Here is a 15,046-nt window from a genome sequence, read left to right on the forward strand (position 1 = left end):
AAAAATCCTCTGATGGCTCAGGAGAGATCACATTTAATTAATGGAAGGAAAAAATATGAAAGTGCAGAAAGTGAAGCATGCAAGTGGGAATGCAGACAACTAAAAAATGAAAGTGACAGAAAGTACAAAATGGCAAAGCAGGAATGGGTAGAGCAAAAAGCCATTAAAGCATTTATTACTATGGAAAAGATAGATGCCACCTATAGGGAAATTAACCTTTGAGTGGGTGCACCGTTTTTCATAACATGAGCGGGCACATGCAACACATTGTACCCAGGTAATTTTTCATTGTATCACACTGTTGCCACGTACAAGTGTTTCTGAACAGTAAAGGCCTGTTCAAAGTACTAAATGGTGCAGTTACATCCGATCCCTGCCAACTGCTTATTTGATTACTAATTATCTTGTACACAACTGCCTCTTTGTGGGAGTGTGCTGCTAGCTCTAAATCTGGATCTTTTCTTTCACAGATCATAAATTTTCTCTATCTTATCTCACTGTTTATTTCATATTACAGCTACTCACTTGAACAGAAATCTTTGAATAAAAGAGAACAGTTATATGGTTATCAAGAGTCAGATGGTCAGTAATAAGTGAAGACAGGAAGACTGAAAGCCATAAGGAAGATTTATACAAGGTATAGAAATTTTAAGTTAATTTTAAGGAAAAATGGAGACAAAGTAGATGAAGAGGAGGTACAAGCTATGATACCAGAAGAAGAATACAATAGAGAACTGAAAGACCTAAGCCAAAACAAAGCACCTGGAGTAGATGACAATGACTCATAATTACTGAAAAACTTGGGAGGAAACATAACTATAAACCTATTCCAACAGTGTGCAAGATATGAGATACAGACAAAACACCATAAGAATTCAAGAAGACTATAATTATTATTTCAAGAAAGTAAGGGCTGGCACGAATGAATATGCTGAATGTAATTACAATTCCAGAGTGCAGGGGCTGACAGGAATGAATATTGCCAAATCACCAGTATAAGTTACGGCTGCAAATACTGACATGAATTATTTATACAAAGGCATACTTAAAAGTAATATCTGCAATTTTTATGTGCAAAATCTGTCATGTAAAAACATTGTTTAGGTAAGTAACATGTAAAGAATATCCACTGTATGCGCTTCAATTTTGGCCTGTGCAGAGACGACATGACAAGCACGAGTACAGTACATCAGCAAGGTTCGATGCTGTTACGAGTCTTTACATGTTCTGGACAGTGTGTTTTGGAAGGCAAAGAGGAAGCACCTGTGCTGACAATATAAACAACCAGATTATCTGTAAAAAGGCATTTACATAATTCTGTGGGAGATGTAGATATGAGCTCTCTTTCAGCCCTTGATCCTTGGCAGCTGGAAATAGAAGTCCTACAACATAATTAGTGGCAATGAATAACAGGTCCACTGCATCAAGAAAACATAATGTGGTAACCATAAATCTTCAATAAGGTAATAGTACTCATGAACAACATCAGAGTGACAAATCATCACTGAACTTTTGGTTCAGTTACAACCCATAATAAGTGCCTGTAAACTCTTCAACTGTCTGAAGCTGACCTTGGGGGGCAGCAGTTTGGGCTCTGGAGTATTTTAGGAATAAATAAGGATTGGGTTCTGGAGGTTAGGTTAGTGTTGTTTAACGTCCCGTCGACAACGAGGTCATTAGAGACGGAGCGCAAGCTCGGGTTAGGGAAGGATGGGGAAGGAAATCGGCCGTGCCCTTTCAAAGGAACCATCCCGGCATTTGCCTGAAATGATTTAGGGAAATCACGGAAAACCTAAATCAGGATGGCCAGAGACGGGATTGAACCGTCGTCCTCCCGAATGCGAGTCCAGTGTGCTAACCACTGCGCCACCTCGCTCGGTCGGGTTCTGGAGGACTGTAGGAACATATGAGTCTGTGGCGCCAATGAGGTTGACACCAGCATCGATATGCGTTCGTCTTTGGACTCTGAGCATCATGTTTGGACTCTGAGCATTGTCTTTGGGCAGTGCCGCCATGTTTAGTTCTTTGTGAGCCTTGCATGTGTTTAGGTGAATAAATGAACTCCTGCTAAATGGGTGTTCTTTGGTGTAACCAACCTGAACTCACTCCTCAAGTCAATACTGGCTCTACGACTTTTCTTACAAGACAGACTGAAGAAAGGCAAGGCTATATATATATATATATATTGTGTTTTCAGAATTAGATAAAGCTTAAGACAAAGGTGACTGGAACACACTCTTTGAATTTTTGAAGGTAGCAGGAATAAAATATAGATGGCAAAAGATTATCTACAACTTGAACTTGTATGAATGTCAAATCAGGATTGCCACAAGTTTCCTCAAGTGGAATTCCCTGATTTCCAGATAAGGTTTAGCATTTTCCCCTGATAAGTTTTGAGATCTAAAGGGTAAGTAAAGACATAAGTTGATAAAAAATGTAAGGACTTTTGTATTTCTCCCCATGTGAGCAAAAATCTTAAGTACTAATATCATCATCTCTTGTAATGAACTGTTTTTAGATGGAGAAAGCAAGGAAGTGGTGTATATGTTTCATAAGACCACTGTTGTTATATTATTTGGATAAAATGAAAAACATTTGATGACAAAAATATGCTTTTCCTTGGAATCGCAAGACAGATTTAAATTACCTTAACAGATTTTAGAAATAACCTCAGAAAAATATAGGTTTCTTGAAAGAAGTGGATAAGGCAGGGAAGAGTTGTGTAAACCAACACTATAGGTGACCGCCTATAAACTGCTAGTTCTACTATGTTCGTTATTGTCAGTTACTACCCACTGGGTTGTGTCTATTATTTTACAGGTATGTGTGATTTTTCTTTCAAGAAATATACGAGTATGTAGCATACAAACTGCCAGCAGCTGCCACAATTTTCTTCTTTCTCATCATCCATACTTCCTAATATATAAAATTAGTTTCAAGGCACCAAAATGTACTAGAATAAATAAAATATCTATAAAACCTCACACTGTACAATGTACTTGTGGTGAGACAGTCACAATTCCAAAATCCATCGCTTGTGGCATCTGGCCTGACGAGGAGCACTGCAGTCCCAGATCCATGGATAAACCATGAAAATCCACTGTATTATGCCACACACAAACAGATCCGACCTGTGGGTAGATAAGTGAGACTAGATCCCATAGGCAGGGCTTGCACATTAGTGGGAAACGACGGGCTTCAGATCGCCAGAAATGGCCTTCTGTTTTGGGCCGTAGTGAAAGTCCACTCACGTGGCCAGCTATTCATGTGTCACAGATACCATGTTGATGAAATGAGACCACTGTGACCCATCCATGCAACAGATAACTTGTGCAAACGCTCTGAGAATCACTCACCATAAAGATGATCGCTGAGCCACAGACAGGCATGTAGAAAAGACAACCACACTGTTAAAAACTTAAGTTTTGGCCGCCATAGCTTTTGTCAGGAAACAAGAGCACATACACAATCACACAATCTGTCAGACATGTGCACTTGGCCACTGTCTCTGGCTGCTGCATCAACAATCTCTGAGAATCAGATCCAAACAAACCACTCCTCACGCCTCCCTGCCTCTCATTGGCACCTGATGGGCTAGTGGCAAGAAGTGGTGGCAGCACTCACTGGAAGCTGAGGGGAGTGGTAGGAAGGAGAGAAGCAGTAAAAATAATGGAGCAGTGAAGCGGCGTCCAGCCAACGACAATGCACAACATCTCATAACCAAACCATTTAATCTACTAAGACAAAAACGAGATTTTTCCAGTCCTTTCCTTTTTTTTCAAATTTCCCTGATATTTCCTTGACATGCTTGAAATTCCCTGATTTACAGAACTTGTAGCAACCCTACAAATCAAACACCTTTCAGCCGTCTAATTCCCAAACTGATGTTTTATTGGGCTACCAGTTTTGCTGATATATTACGCCATCTACAGACCTGCTGACTGACATTAGGAAGATCCCAACCTTGGTTCTGGTCAAAATGAGGGCGAGCATTCAAAGACTGATTTCTGCAGATTATTGATACAGCAATCACTTCAAACATCAGCTGCCGACCACTTCAGCATGATGTTTGAAGTGATCTCTGAATCAAAAATCTACAGAATGCTGGCTCCTAATTTGGCCAGAACTAAGGTTGGAATCTCCCTATACATCAGTCAGGGAGCCTGAAGATGGCATAGTATATTGCCAAAACTGGTAACCCAATACAGTAACAGTTTGGAAAATTAGATGGCTGAAAGATTTGACATTCTATACTGAACAGCCAAGGTCCAGCAACCATCTCTGAAAAGATGGACATACAGAGACTTTAGTTGTTAAGAGTTGAAGGATGTGAAAGGGAGGCAATAGTTGAGATTTGAAAGACACACTACTTTGTTTCTTAATCTGTGCATTGAGCTTGCAGTAAAGGAAACCAAAGAGAAATTTGTACAAGGAATTACGGTTAAAAGATAAGAAACAGAAACTGAGAACTGCCAATAAATTTTTAATTCTGTTAAAGACAGCAAGGGATCTGTAACATCAGATAGACAGAATGGAGAGTTCTGAGATAAATATCAACAAAAGTAAAACACCAGTAATGGACCACAGTAAAATCAAAAGAGGTGGCTCTATGGAGATTACATCAGGAAATGAGACACTAAAATTAGAAGTGTTTTACTATTTGGGCAACAAAATAACTGATAATGGTAAAAAGCAGGGAGGATATAAAATGTGACTGGCAATAGTGTGAAAAACTCTTCTGAAAAAGGGAAATTTGTTACAACTGAATGTAAGGTTAAGTGTTAGGAAGTCCTCCCTGAAGGCATTTGTTTGGACTGTAGCACTGCACAGAAGTGAAATGCGGGAAATAAATGTTCAGACAGGGGAGAACAAAAGCTTTTGTTGTGTGTTGCTATACATTTGAAGATAGTTGGGAGGTTAAAATTTTGTAGACCAAGCCCAAGCATAGCTTGGGCCACAACTGGGTGTTAAAAAGACCACTCCAGTATAGGTCATGCCTCAATTTTCTCAACACACAAGCCATCTGTCACTCAAAAACCAGACTCTTTGCATACGAGAACAATGTACAGGTGTCCTGCTACCTATCCTTTGACTGGTACTGCCTTCTGTTGTCAATTTCTAGAATTACATTGAAAGAAACTTTAGCAAGTGTGACACCTACAGTAATGAATAGTTGAGCCAATATGTTTGCAGTGATGTAATTTTGTGCTTGTACACATTAGGTTTCACAGTTTGCTGTAACTGCTACAAACATGTTGTATTTGTTGAGGAGCGAGAAATTTTGGAAGCTCAAGAGGAAAACATTGTGCAATAACTCATGTCACATATTTTTTTTTTTTTTTTCCGGAGGATAATAATACTTTCTGTCATCATTATTTTAAAATTTGTAATCTATCAAAGAACTAAAGTTAATATCACAAATAAATCTTGAAGTTTGGTACTTTTTTAGCATGTCTTACTCTTGAAGACACATGAATTACATATGTGCCAGTAACACTTTAAATAACTGGCTTCCTATGCCCACTATTCTTCTGAGTGTCCAGTTTCCAAAGTGTTTAATGAATTGTGGAGGAAAAAAATTATTGCACAATTTGATTGAAAAAGTGGATCGGTTGATATGGAATACCCTCAGCCATCAACAAATAGGACATACAGAAGATGGCTATGAACAAAAGCATATCACAGATGTGGCTTTCACTGATGTCATAGCAGTCTACGATACAATTAATCATAAGAAACTGATAACAAAAATTTACATTTCAGTGAAACATTATAGACTGACACAACTCACCCATTGCTTATTACAATACAGACAATTCTACATTACCCTACACACAAAAAAGAGATTATAGCGGGTGCAGAAAACTAACCTTTCCCACTGAAATCGTCTCACTTCACCGCTGTTTAATACATGTACCAATGACTAGGCGATCAGATCTGAACTCTATTCCTTTATCCATGCAGATGTTAACAGCTATCATTATTCAGGAAAAACTTTCAAGAGGGTGGAAAAGAAACTAATGACAGTGCTCAGGAACTTAACTGTTAATAAAAATCCAAAGCCAAACCATGAAAAAAGACAAGTTTGTGCTATCCATTTGTACAGCAGAGAGGCAACAATGAACGAATACCATGCCTTACATTGTGCTAACCTGTAACATTTGGGAGTCAAGCTCACCTGCAGCCTTACCTGTAAAGAAGACTATGTATGTACAAAAATGAAAGTATGCATCCAGAAAAATATAATGCAAAAGTTGGCAAACAGCAGATAGGGAGCACAACCCACAGTTTCTCATTCATCTGCTCTGTCTTTGCTTTTTCTGTTGTGGAATATGTGGCCCTAAGGGGGCCAACTATACTCACACAAAACAGGAAGTTTAGCTCTGAACAAGACAGGTTGTATAATTACAGAATGTTTTTGCTCTATCCCTATACATTAAATAGATCAGCTAATGGGCATAGCTCTCCCAGAAGTAAAGAACAGAATGGCTGCAGAGGTTGGAAAACAAAAGCCAGAGACAGATCCCAGACACCTTAGGTTTGGACAATTCCAAAGGTGCTGAAACTGAAATCAAGAAATAGCTTTTTACAATCAAGTGAAGCAACCCCATTATTACCTAATGCTTTGTAGAACTGCGGCGCTACTAGTCTCCACCTGGCCCATGGAATACACCAAAAGAAGAATTTACTGTGGATTTCAAACTTTCTTATACAACTTGGACAATCATAAATCATTTAAAGATGGGCACATCCCAGTGTAAAGAATATTTGAAAAAAATGGGGCCACATTATCATAGATGAATGTTGTTAATGTGAAAAATTACAAGATGCACTCCACTTGCCAATGTGCAGGAAGTTGGATGAATATCAACCATGCTCTATACATGACTTGAGCACAGCAAATGCCAAGACTATTCAGGCTGCTATTTTATAGACTATATTTTGGTATTTGAACACCTGGTGGACAACATTTTCATTACAATACAACATATTATAGCACTATTTATTATGTTTTAACTGTATACTTTTTAATTGAAGACTTGGATGTGTGAATGATGTTTGTTTCAACATGCTTATAATAATAATAACTTCAATATACTTATAATAATAACTATAATTTTACTTAATTATAACTTTACTTAATTATAACTTTACTTATTGTATGATGTCTTGGATATAAATAAATGAATTATCTGCCAATTTGCTACTTGACACAAGAGTGAGGAATAAAAGTTGTAGAGGGAGAACACAACTTCATCACAAAAAGCATGTTAAAATGGATGTAGGTTGCAGTAATTATGCAGAGATGAAGCAGCTTGCACAGGATAAGTACTATGTGCAGTTGCAAAAGACTAGTTTTTGGATTGGATAATACAACAACTACTGTATGATTTTATGATCCACAAAAACAGAGGACATTGGCATGATCACAGAAAGTACCGACAGGGCAATTTTTCTTGTTCGGTTCTACCTGAGCTGAGTTTGTGATGTTATATAATGCTTTTTTAGAGTATTACTTTACAGAAGTTTAATTGAGCAGATCTTGAAAGATTGTTGTCATGACACAGCCTAGAGGTTCAATATTCTTTTGTGAACTACCTGTGCAAACATATCCAAGAACATGAAATAAAGGGGAGTCTATAATGTAGAGTTCATTTGCTTATCTCCTCTATTATACATGAGAGTTACTACCACTATTTTCTGGCAATATAACTTGATTCACAGGCTGATTACAACAGTAATGAAAGGTAAATGCTAACAAGTCATCACAACATTCCAAGACTAGCTGAAATACCATCGTAGCCAGAAGAGTTACTGCTTGGCAGTTACTTAATGATCTTTGTGATGAATATTATGGTTGAGGTGGCAAAAGTTGTGTCTGTTAATGAACTTTGCAAATATGAGAATGAAGTCTTTCATGAAGGCATTGCTGTATAAAATATTCTTTCACTTCTTGCCACATCAGTTCAAGGTAAAACCTTGAGCTTTCGATGATTACCTTCTTCATCTTTGACAGGAGTAACTGACTAACAAAACTGCTGCTGTGGTGGCCTTATATAGCACATAAATGGTTTCTGACTGTTTGGTAATGTCATGCTGATGCAGGTGGTGTCAACTTCTGCACTGGTGACAGCACCACTTCGCTCTTAATGTAAACACTGTGAAAAATATCTCTTGCTCTTGTCTGCATCAAGAGCTCTCTTCCATACACTGTTAAGATTATATCTACTGATATGATTGAAGATTTTCTCACACATTCTTTCTTATACAGCCTCTTTAATTACAAAAAGCCAGTATATGGGGGCCTGGGACAAAACTTTTGTTTCTTCAAACAGTATTTTATGTCTTTTTATGAAGCTATGCACAGAAAATACAGATTTCTCCAGTTCTCGATTTTTAATACATCGTTGATATTCTGCACAGTGGTCAGAAATGGTGCAGATCAACTCGATGATGTAATTGCTACCACACTCACAAAAGATGTTGAAAATCCTAGGGTCCTTAGGCCGAGACTGCCCTTAACAAGGTGTAGCACTTCCTTTATCTTCTTAGGAGGACGGAAAATAGATCTAATACCTTGTCTCCCCAGGACCCTCCTTATTTTGCTGAATGTTGTGCCACAGAAGGGAAGGAATGCAGTCCATGGCTCATAATGTGAAATTTCAACATTTTTACATTTCCTTTTCTTGGAGAACACCAACTTCATGCCAACTTCATGAAGTATGTGTTCCGAAAGAACAGCTATTGGACACATGGTATTGAATCAGTCTTCTCCAAGAAAAGCAATTGAGAAAATGTTTAACATTCACATGATGAGCCATCCTTTGCGTTTCTTCCCCTCTGCAGGGTCAGAATACCAGGTCACAAGTTTTTTCAAACCTAGTGCTGGACTGGGGCAGGTTACAGAGGATTTAGGTTCATTATGTAGAGGCTTTACTAAGGAAGATACCGTGGTTATTGTGGGTGGGCTGGGCAACAGTATTGACAGAGATCCGGGGTACAGCATAGAGTGTGACCTGGCAAATATTGCATCGGCATCGAGTCATACCAGTGTTGGGTTTGTGTCGCTTCTGGAGCGCCACAACCGGCCTCATTTGAGCTCTTCTGTCAGGAGAGTTAATTTGGAGTTGGAACGGATACTTGGATCTGATGCAGGGTCACACATTGGTGTGGTTCCTGTTGATTCACTCTGTAGGTGGGACTATACTAGACATGGCCTACACCTCAACAAGAAGGGGAAGGGTAAACTGGCTGGGCTGATAGCAGGAAATTTAAAGGGGGGAGGAACTACATCTCATGGTGGTAACTCTTTTTTAGTGTAAGATCAGTGTCCAGTGGGAAACTCAGCCAGGCAAGTACTAAAGATGATAAAAAATTTCAAGATACTCACAAAAGTAAAATGAAAAATGTTAGTATATTTTATCAAAATATTGGGGGATTGAAAAATAAAATTGATGAGCTTCTGCTTTGTTTAGAAGATATAGAAACTGAGAATGTAATAGATGTACTATGCATATCTGAGCATCACATTGTCACTGATATGCAAAAGGTTAGCATCAATGGGTACAAATTAGCTGCACATGTAAGTAGAGATAATATGATGAGAGGAGGAGTTGCCATATATGTCAAAAGTTTCCACAGCACAAAACATTTAGAAACTAAAAAAAATTTGTGTAGAGCAACATATGGAAGCATGTGCCACTGAACTAAAACTAAATGATGGCACTTTCATAATTGTAACAGTGTATAGGTCCCCCTCAGGGAATTTCCAGCTATTTCTAGAAAACTTGGATGCTTTGTTGTGCTATCTGTCAGACAGGGGGAAGCAAATTATCATTTGTGGGGATTTCAATGTTGATTCACTGAAAGAGTGTGATAGGAAGAATGACCTTGTAGTATTACTCAGTTCTTTCAATTTGAGCTCCGTCATTGATTTTCCTACTCGGATAACAAAGAACAGCAGGACATTGATAGATAATTTTTTTATAGACCAAGATAAGTTTAAGGACATAAATGCTTATCCTGTTGAGAATGGTCGTTCAGATCATGCTAGTTACAGTACATGGCATAGCTCCATGCAGTATATCAAATCAGAATTTCAAAGCAGTGTGTTCAATTAACAATATAAATACTGCAAACTTAAGGGAAAGCCTAAAGGAGCTAGACTGGAATGAAGTGTATATTGAACCCAATGCAAACTTGAAATATAACTTATTTCACGATACATTTTTAAGGGTATTTGAAAATTGTTTTCCCAAGAAAACAGTGAAACATAATTCCAAGAAAACATATAAAACACCTTGGCTAACTAAAGTAATAAGAATATCTTGCAACCGTAAAAGAGAACTGTATCTAACAGCAAGAGGGAGTACTGACCCCGAAATTGTTCAATATTATAAAAACTATTGTGTGGTACTAAGAAAAGTTATTAAAAGTCCAGAAGCATGTGTATCATGTCTGAGATCAGTAACTCTGATAATAAAATTAAAGCAATTTGGAATATTATTGAAAGGGAAACAGGGCAACCAAGAGCACAGGAAGACTTTAGTGCCATAAAACTGAATGACAAGTGTACTAACAAACAATCTGAAATTGGAAATATTTTCAATAATCATTTTTTAAATGTTGTGGAGAAAGTAGGATCTAGATCTTCACTAGAAGAGGCAAGGCTTCTAATAGAAGAGGCCATACCTGTGCAGTTTGAAACAACTGTATTTCCATGAACCTCTCCCTCTGAAATCAGTAAAATAATAAACTCACCGAAAAGTAAAAGCTCTTACGGAATTGATGGCATTTCCAGCAAGATATTTAAAGCTTGTTCCCCACAGATAAGTAGGATTCTCAGCCACGTATGTAATACCTCTTTGGAGCAGGGTGTTTTCCCCGATAGACTGAAATATGCCATTGTAAAACCATTGCATAAAAAGGGGGATACGTCGGATGTCAACAACTATCGCCCAATCTCTCTTCTGACAGCTCTATCAAAAATGTTTGAGAAAGGAATGTATTCAAGAGTAGCCTCCCATATATGTAAAAATAAAGTACTAACAAAATGTCAGTTTGGTTTTCAGAAAGGCTTTTCAACAGAAAATGCTATATACGCTTTCACTGATCAAATATTAAATGCTCTGAATAACCGGACATCACCCATTAATATTTTTTTGTGATCTCTCAAAGGCCTTTGACTGTGTAAATCATGGAATGCTTTTAGATAATCTAAATCATTATGGTATGAGGGGGGCAGTGCACAAATGGTTTAATTCATACTTAACTGGAAGAATGCAGAAAGTTGAAATAAGTGGTTCATGTAATGTTAATACAACAGCTGATTCCTCAAACTGGGGGGCCATCAAGCACGGGGTCCCACACGGTTCGGTCTTAGGTCCTTTACTGTCCTTGATATACATTAATGACGTACCATTCCATGTTGATGAAGATACAAAGTTAGTTCTTTTTGCTGATGATACAAGTATAGTAATAAGATCCAAAAACCAAGAACTAAGTGATGTAATTGTAAATGATGTTTTTCACAAAATTATTAAATGGTTCTCAACAAACGGACTCTCTTTAAATTTTGATAAAACACAGTATATACAGCTCCGTACAGTAAATGGCACAACTCCAGTAATAAATATAGACTTTGAACAGAAGTCTGTAGCTAAGGTAGAATTTTCAAAATTTTTAGGTGTGTCCATTGATGAGAGGTTAAACTGGAAGCAACACATTGATGGTCTGCTGCAACGTCTGAGTTCGGCTACGTATGCTATTAGGGTTATTGTATATTTTGGTGATAAGAATCTCAGTAAATTAGCTTACTATGCCTATTTTCATTCACTGCTTTCGTATGGTATCATATTCTGGGGTAATTCATCGTTGAGTAGAAAAGTATTCATTGCTCAAAAACGTGTAATCAGAATAATTGCTGGAGCCCACCCACGGTCATCTTGCAGACATCTATTTAAGAATCTAGGAATCCTCACAGTAACCTCACAGTATGTATATTCACTTATGAAATTTGTTGTTAATAATCCAGTCCAGTTCAAAAGTAATAGGAGTGTGCATAGCTATAACACCAGGAGAAAGGATGATCTTCACTATGCAGGGTTAAATCTGACTTTGGCAGAGAAGGGGGTAAATTACGCTGCCACAAAAGTCTTTGGTCACCTACCAAATAGCATCAAAAGCCTGACAGATAGTCAACAAACATTTAAAAATAAATTAAAAGAATTTCTAGATAACAACTCCTTCTACTCATTGGCTGAATTTTTAGATATAAATTAAGGGAGGGAAAAAAAACTAACTTAAGCATTAGTGTCATGCAATATTTTGTGTAATGTAATATCTTGTACAGACATCTTTCATTAACCTGACACGTGCCACATCATTACGAAGTGTCGTATTCATGATCTATGGAACAAGTATTAATCTAATCTAATCTAATCTAATCTAATCTACATCCAAGAAAATAGACAAAGTCCTGTGAAGATCTATTTTCCGACTTCCTAAGAAGACAAAGGAGGTACTATGCCCTATTAAGGACAGTCTTGGCGTTAGGATCTCCGAGATTTAGAACATCCCTTGTGAGTGTAGTGGCAATTCCATCGATCAGTCGATCCACACCATCTCCGTCCACCTTGCAGAACATTAACAACATATTAAAGTCTGAGAACTGGAGATATCTGCTGTTGCTGAGCACAATCAAACACAAAATAATGTTTGAGGAAACAAAACGTTTGTTCTAGGCTCCCATATACTGGGATTCTGTGATTAAAGAGGCTGTAGAAACAAGAATGTGTGAAAAATCTTCAACTGTGACAAAGGGCCAGAGATATTCATTGCAATGTTGACAATACAATGGGAGCAGTGGTGTCACAAGCACAGATGTTGACACCATCTGTCCCCCCCATGACATAATTATCAACCAATCAGAAGCCATCTTTGGGATATACAAGGTCACCACAGCAGCAGTTTTGAGAGTCAGCTGCTCCTGATGAAGACGATGGAGGTAATCATCAGAAGTTCAAGGTTTTACCCTGAGCTAACATGTCAAGGAGTCCAAGAATGTTTTATACGATATGCAAAACATGTATAAGTAAATAATATGGATCTGTTTTTGTTTACACACTTTCTCTTACTGTTGTTTCAGCTGTTGTTAGGAAGGTTTACCCAAATTTAATATCCAATGATTTGAATGTAATACCACCTATCTCGCAACTATTGTCGGGGCGGTGACCATAATTGTTGTTACCAAACTTATTCGTTTCATGACTAATAATGATGCAAAATGTCTTTGCTGTGTTGATGGAATTTTGTAGGCTTTCTGGATTTCACTTTTTTGATGACATGGTTTAAAACTTCGGAGAATTGCTTGTTGTGCACATGTTAATTTTCAGAATGAATACTTCCCTCCACAGTAGAATGTGTGCCGTTTTGAAACTGTCTGTGCTGGACAAGGACTCGAACCCGGAACGTTGCCTTTTGTGGTCACGGCTCCTTCTGACTCAGATAACGAAGCATTAATCATTACTCTTTGTCAAAACTTAAATTTTGCCCCTACTTCTGTCCTACTTTCCAGCACACTCTCCAGAACAGAGAGAAAAATACAGTCTTAAAACAGTCCCCTAGTATGTTACTAAGGCTTTTATTCAAGACATCCTTTTTTCCAGGGAGCTGGTTCTGCTAGGTAGGCAGGAGATCTTCTGTGTAGTAGAGAAGTGTTAGCAGTATTGAATCTGCAAGAATGGGTCATGAATTGCGCCTGGATGACTGTCTGCAAGATAACTGCCTCCTCAAAAGGGAAGGTTCTGGCTTCTAGCCCTGGTTGAACACAGCTGTCAATGGCCAGGAAATCACAGTGCACACGCCACTGAGTACTGAAACATAATTCTGAACACAATCTCGTAGGCTGTGGCTACACAATATCTGTGTGATATTTACGATTTTATGAAACTGTACTTTTCCCTTCTTGGCTAAACTGAATTGAAGTGTATAATTAATTACTGCCATTGACCAAAATGGTCAGACAACCCTTTTATTATAGAGCTCTTGTCTATTTCATTAAAGACAGTTAGATTTAGAAATTAGATTTTCAATCACTGTCAAGTTATTTACTTCTCTTCTTACTGGACATTAGAAACTCCCAGTGCCCTCCATTAGTACTATACAGGCTCGGGATGTCTTGAATCTTGAAGTACAATGGGTTCTCAGTTACTTCCACTATTTCATTTTGGTACCCTCTGTAACTGCCTTATGTTATATCTACAGTAATGTGACACTAACTTGCATCGCTCTAAGTGTATTTGTCCAGTTTCTGTGACTTCCACAAGACGTTTGTTTTGCATAACATATCTGGAAAGAAGAAAGTAAGATGAGGGTTTAACGTCACGTCGACTACAAGCTCATTAGAGATGGAGCAATAGCTCCTATTGGGTATAAATGAGGAAGGACATTGGGAATGTTCTTTTTCAAACAAAACATCCTTGCATTGTCCTTAAGCAGTTTAGGAAAATGACAGGAGTCATACATTGAAAGACAGGACAGCATATCAAACTGCCATCCTGCCAAACATGAGTCGAGCCTTTACTACTGCACCACCTTACTCACTCACATCTGTAGAAATGTCTTTCGACAAAGGACAACAGTAGAGCTCTTTTTCCAGACCGGCAGATTTTATAACATTAGTACCTTTTTGCAACTGAAGATGTTTGTTAAGCTATTTTAAGGATATATAAAGTACAGTGCAATACAATGCAAGTGAAGTAACACAGATGATAGATAAAGTAATGGACAGACAATTTATAATAGCAAAATCTTTTCATTTACACACTTCATACTTCATTATACAGTGCAGAGGGCTCTATTTTATGGTACTTGGGCTTGGAACATTGTGAATAAATCAATGAAAGTTAACTAAATTCTGTATTAAGCTGTATGATTTGAACCTGTTTTATCGCAGGCAAGGAGACATAATGATTTCATGGATGCTGTGACATAAGGTAGTGAATTAGTGAGAAATCATTTGGACTAGCTACCCAAAATGATACCT

The 15,046-nt window shown here is 37.8% G+C and overlaps 1 protein-coding gene across 4 annotated transcripts in view; it reads right to left on the reverse strand.

Moving 5' to 3' along the window:
- The window catches only part of LOC126272139 (voltage-dependent calcium channel subunit alpha-2/delta-3), a 686,714-nt gene that overhangs the window by 142,945 nt on the left and 528,723 nt on the right, over positions 1–15,046 (reverse strand). The gene's annotated exons all lie outside the window — the stretch shown is intronic.

This window comes from Schistocerca gregaria, chromosome 5 (genome assembly GCF_023897955.1).
Source record: "Schistocerca gregaria isolate iqSchGreg1 chromosome 5, iqSchGreg1.2, whole genome shotgun sequence".
Lineage (NCBI taxonomy): Eukaryota > Metazoa > Arthropoda > Insecta > Orthoptera > Acrididae > Schistocerca > Schistocerca gregaria.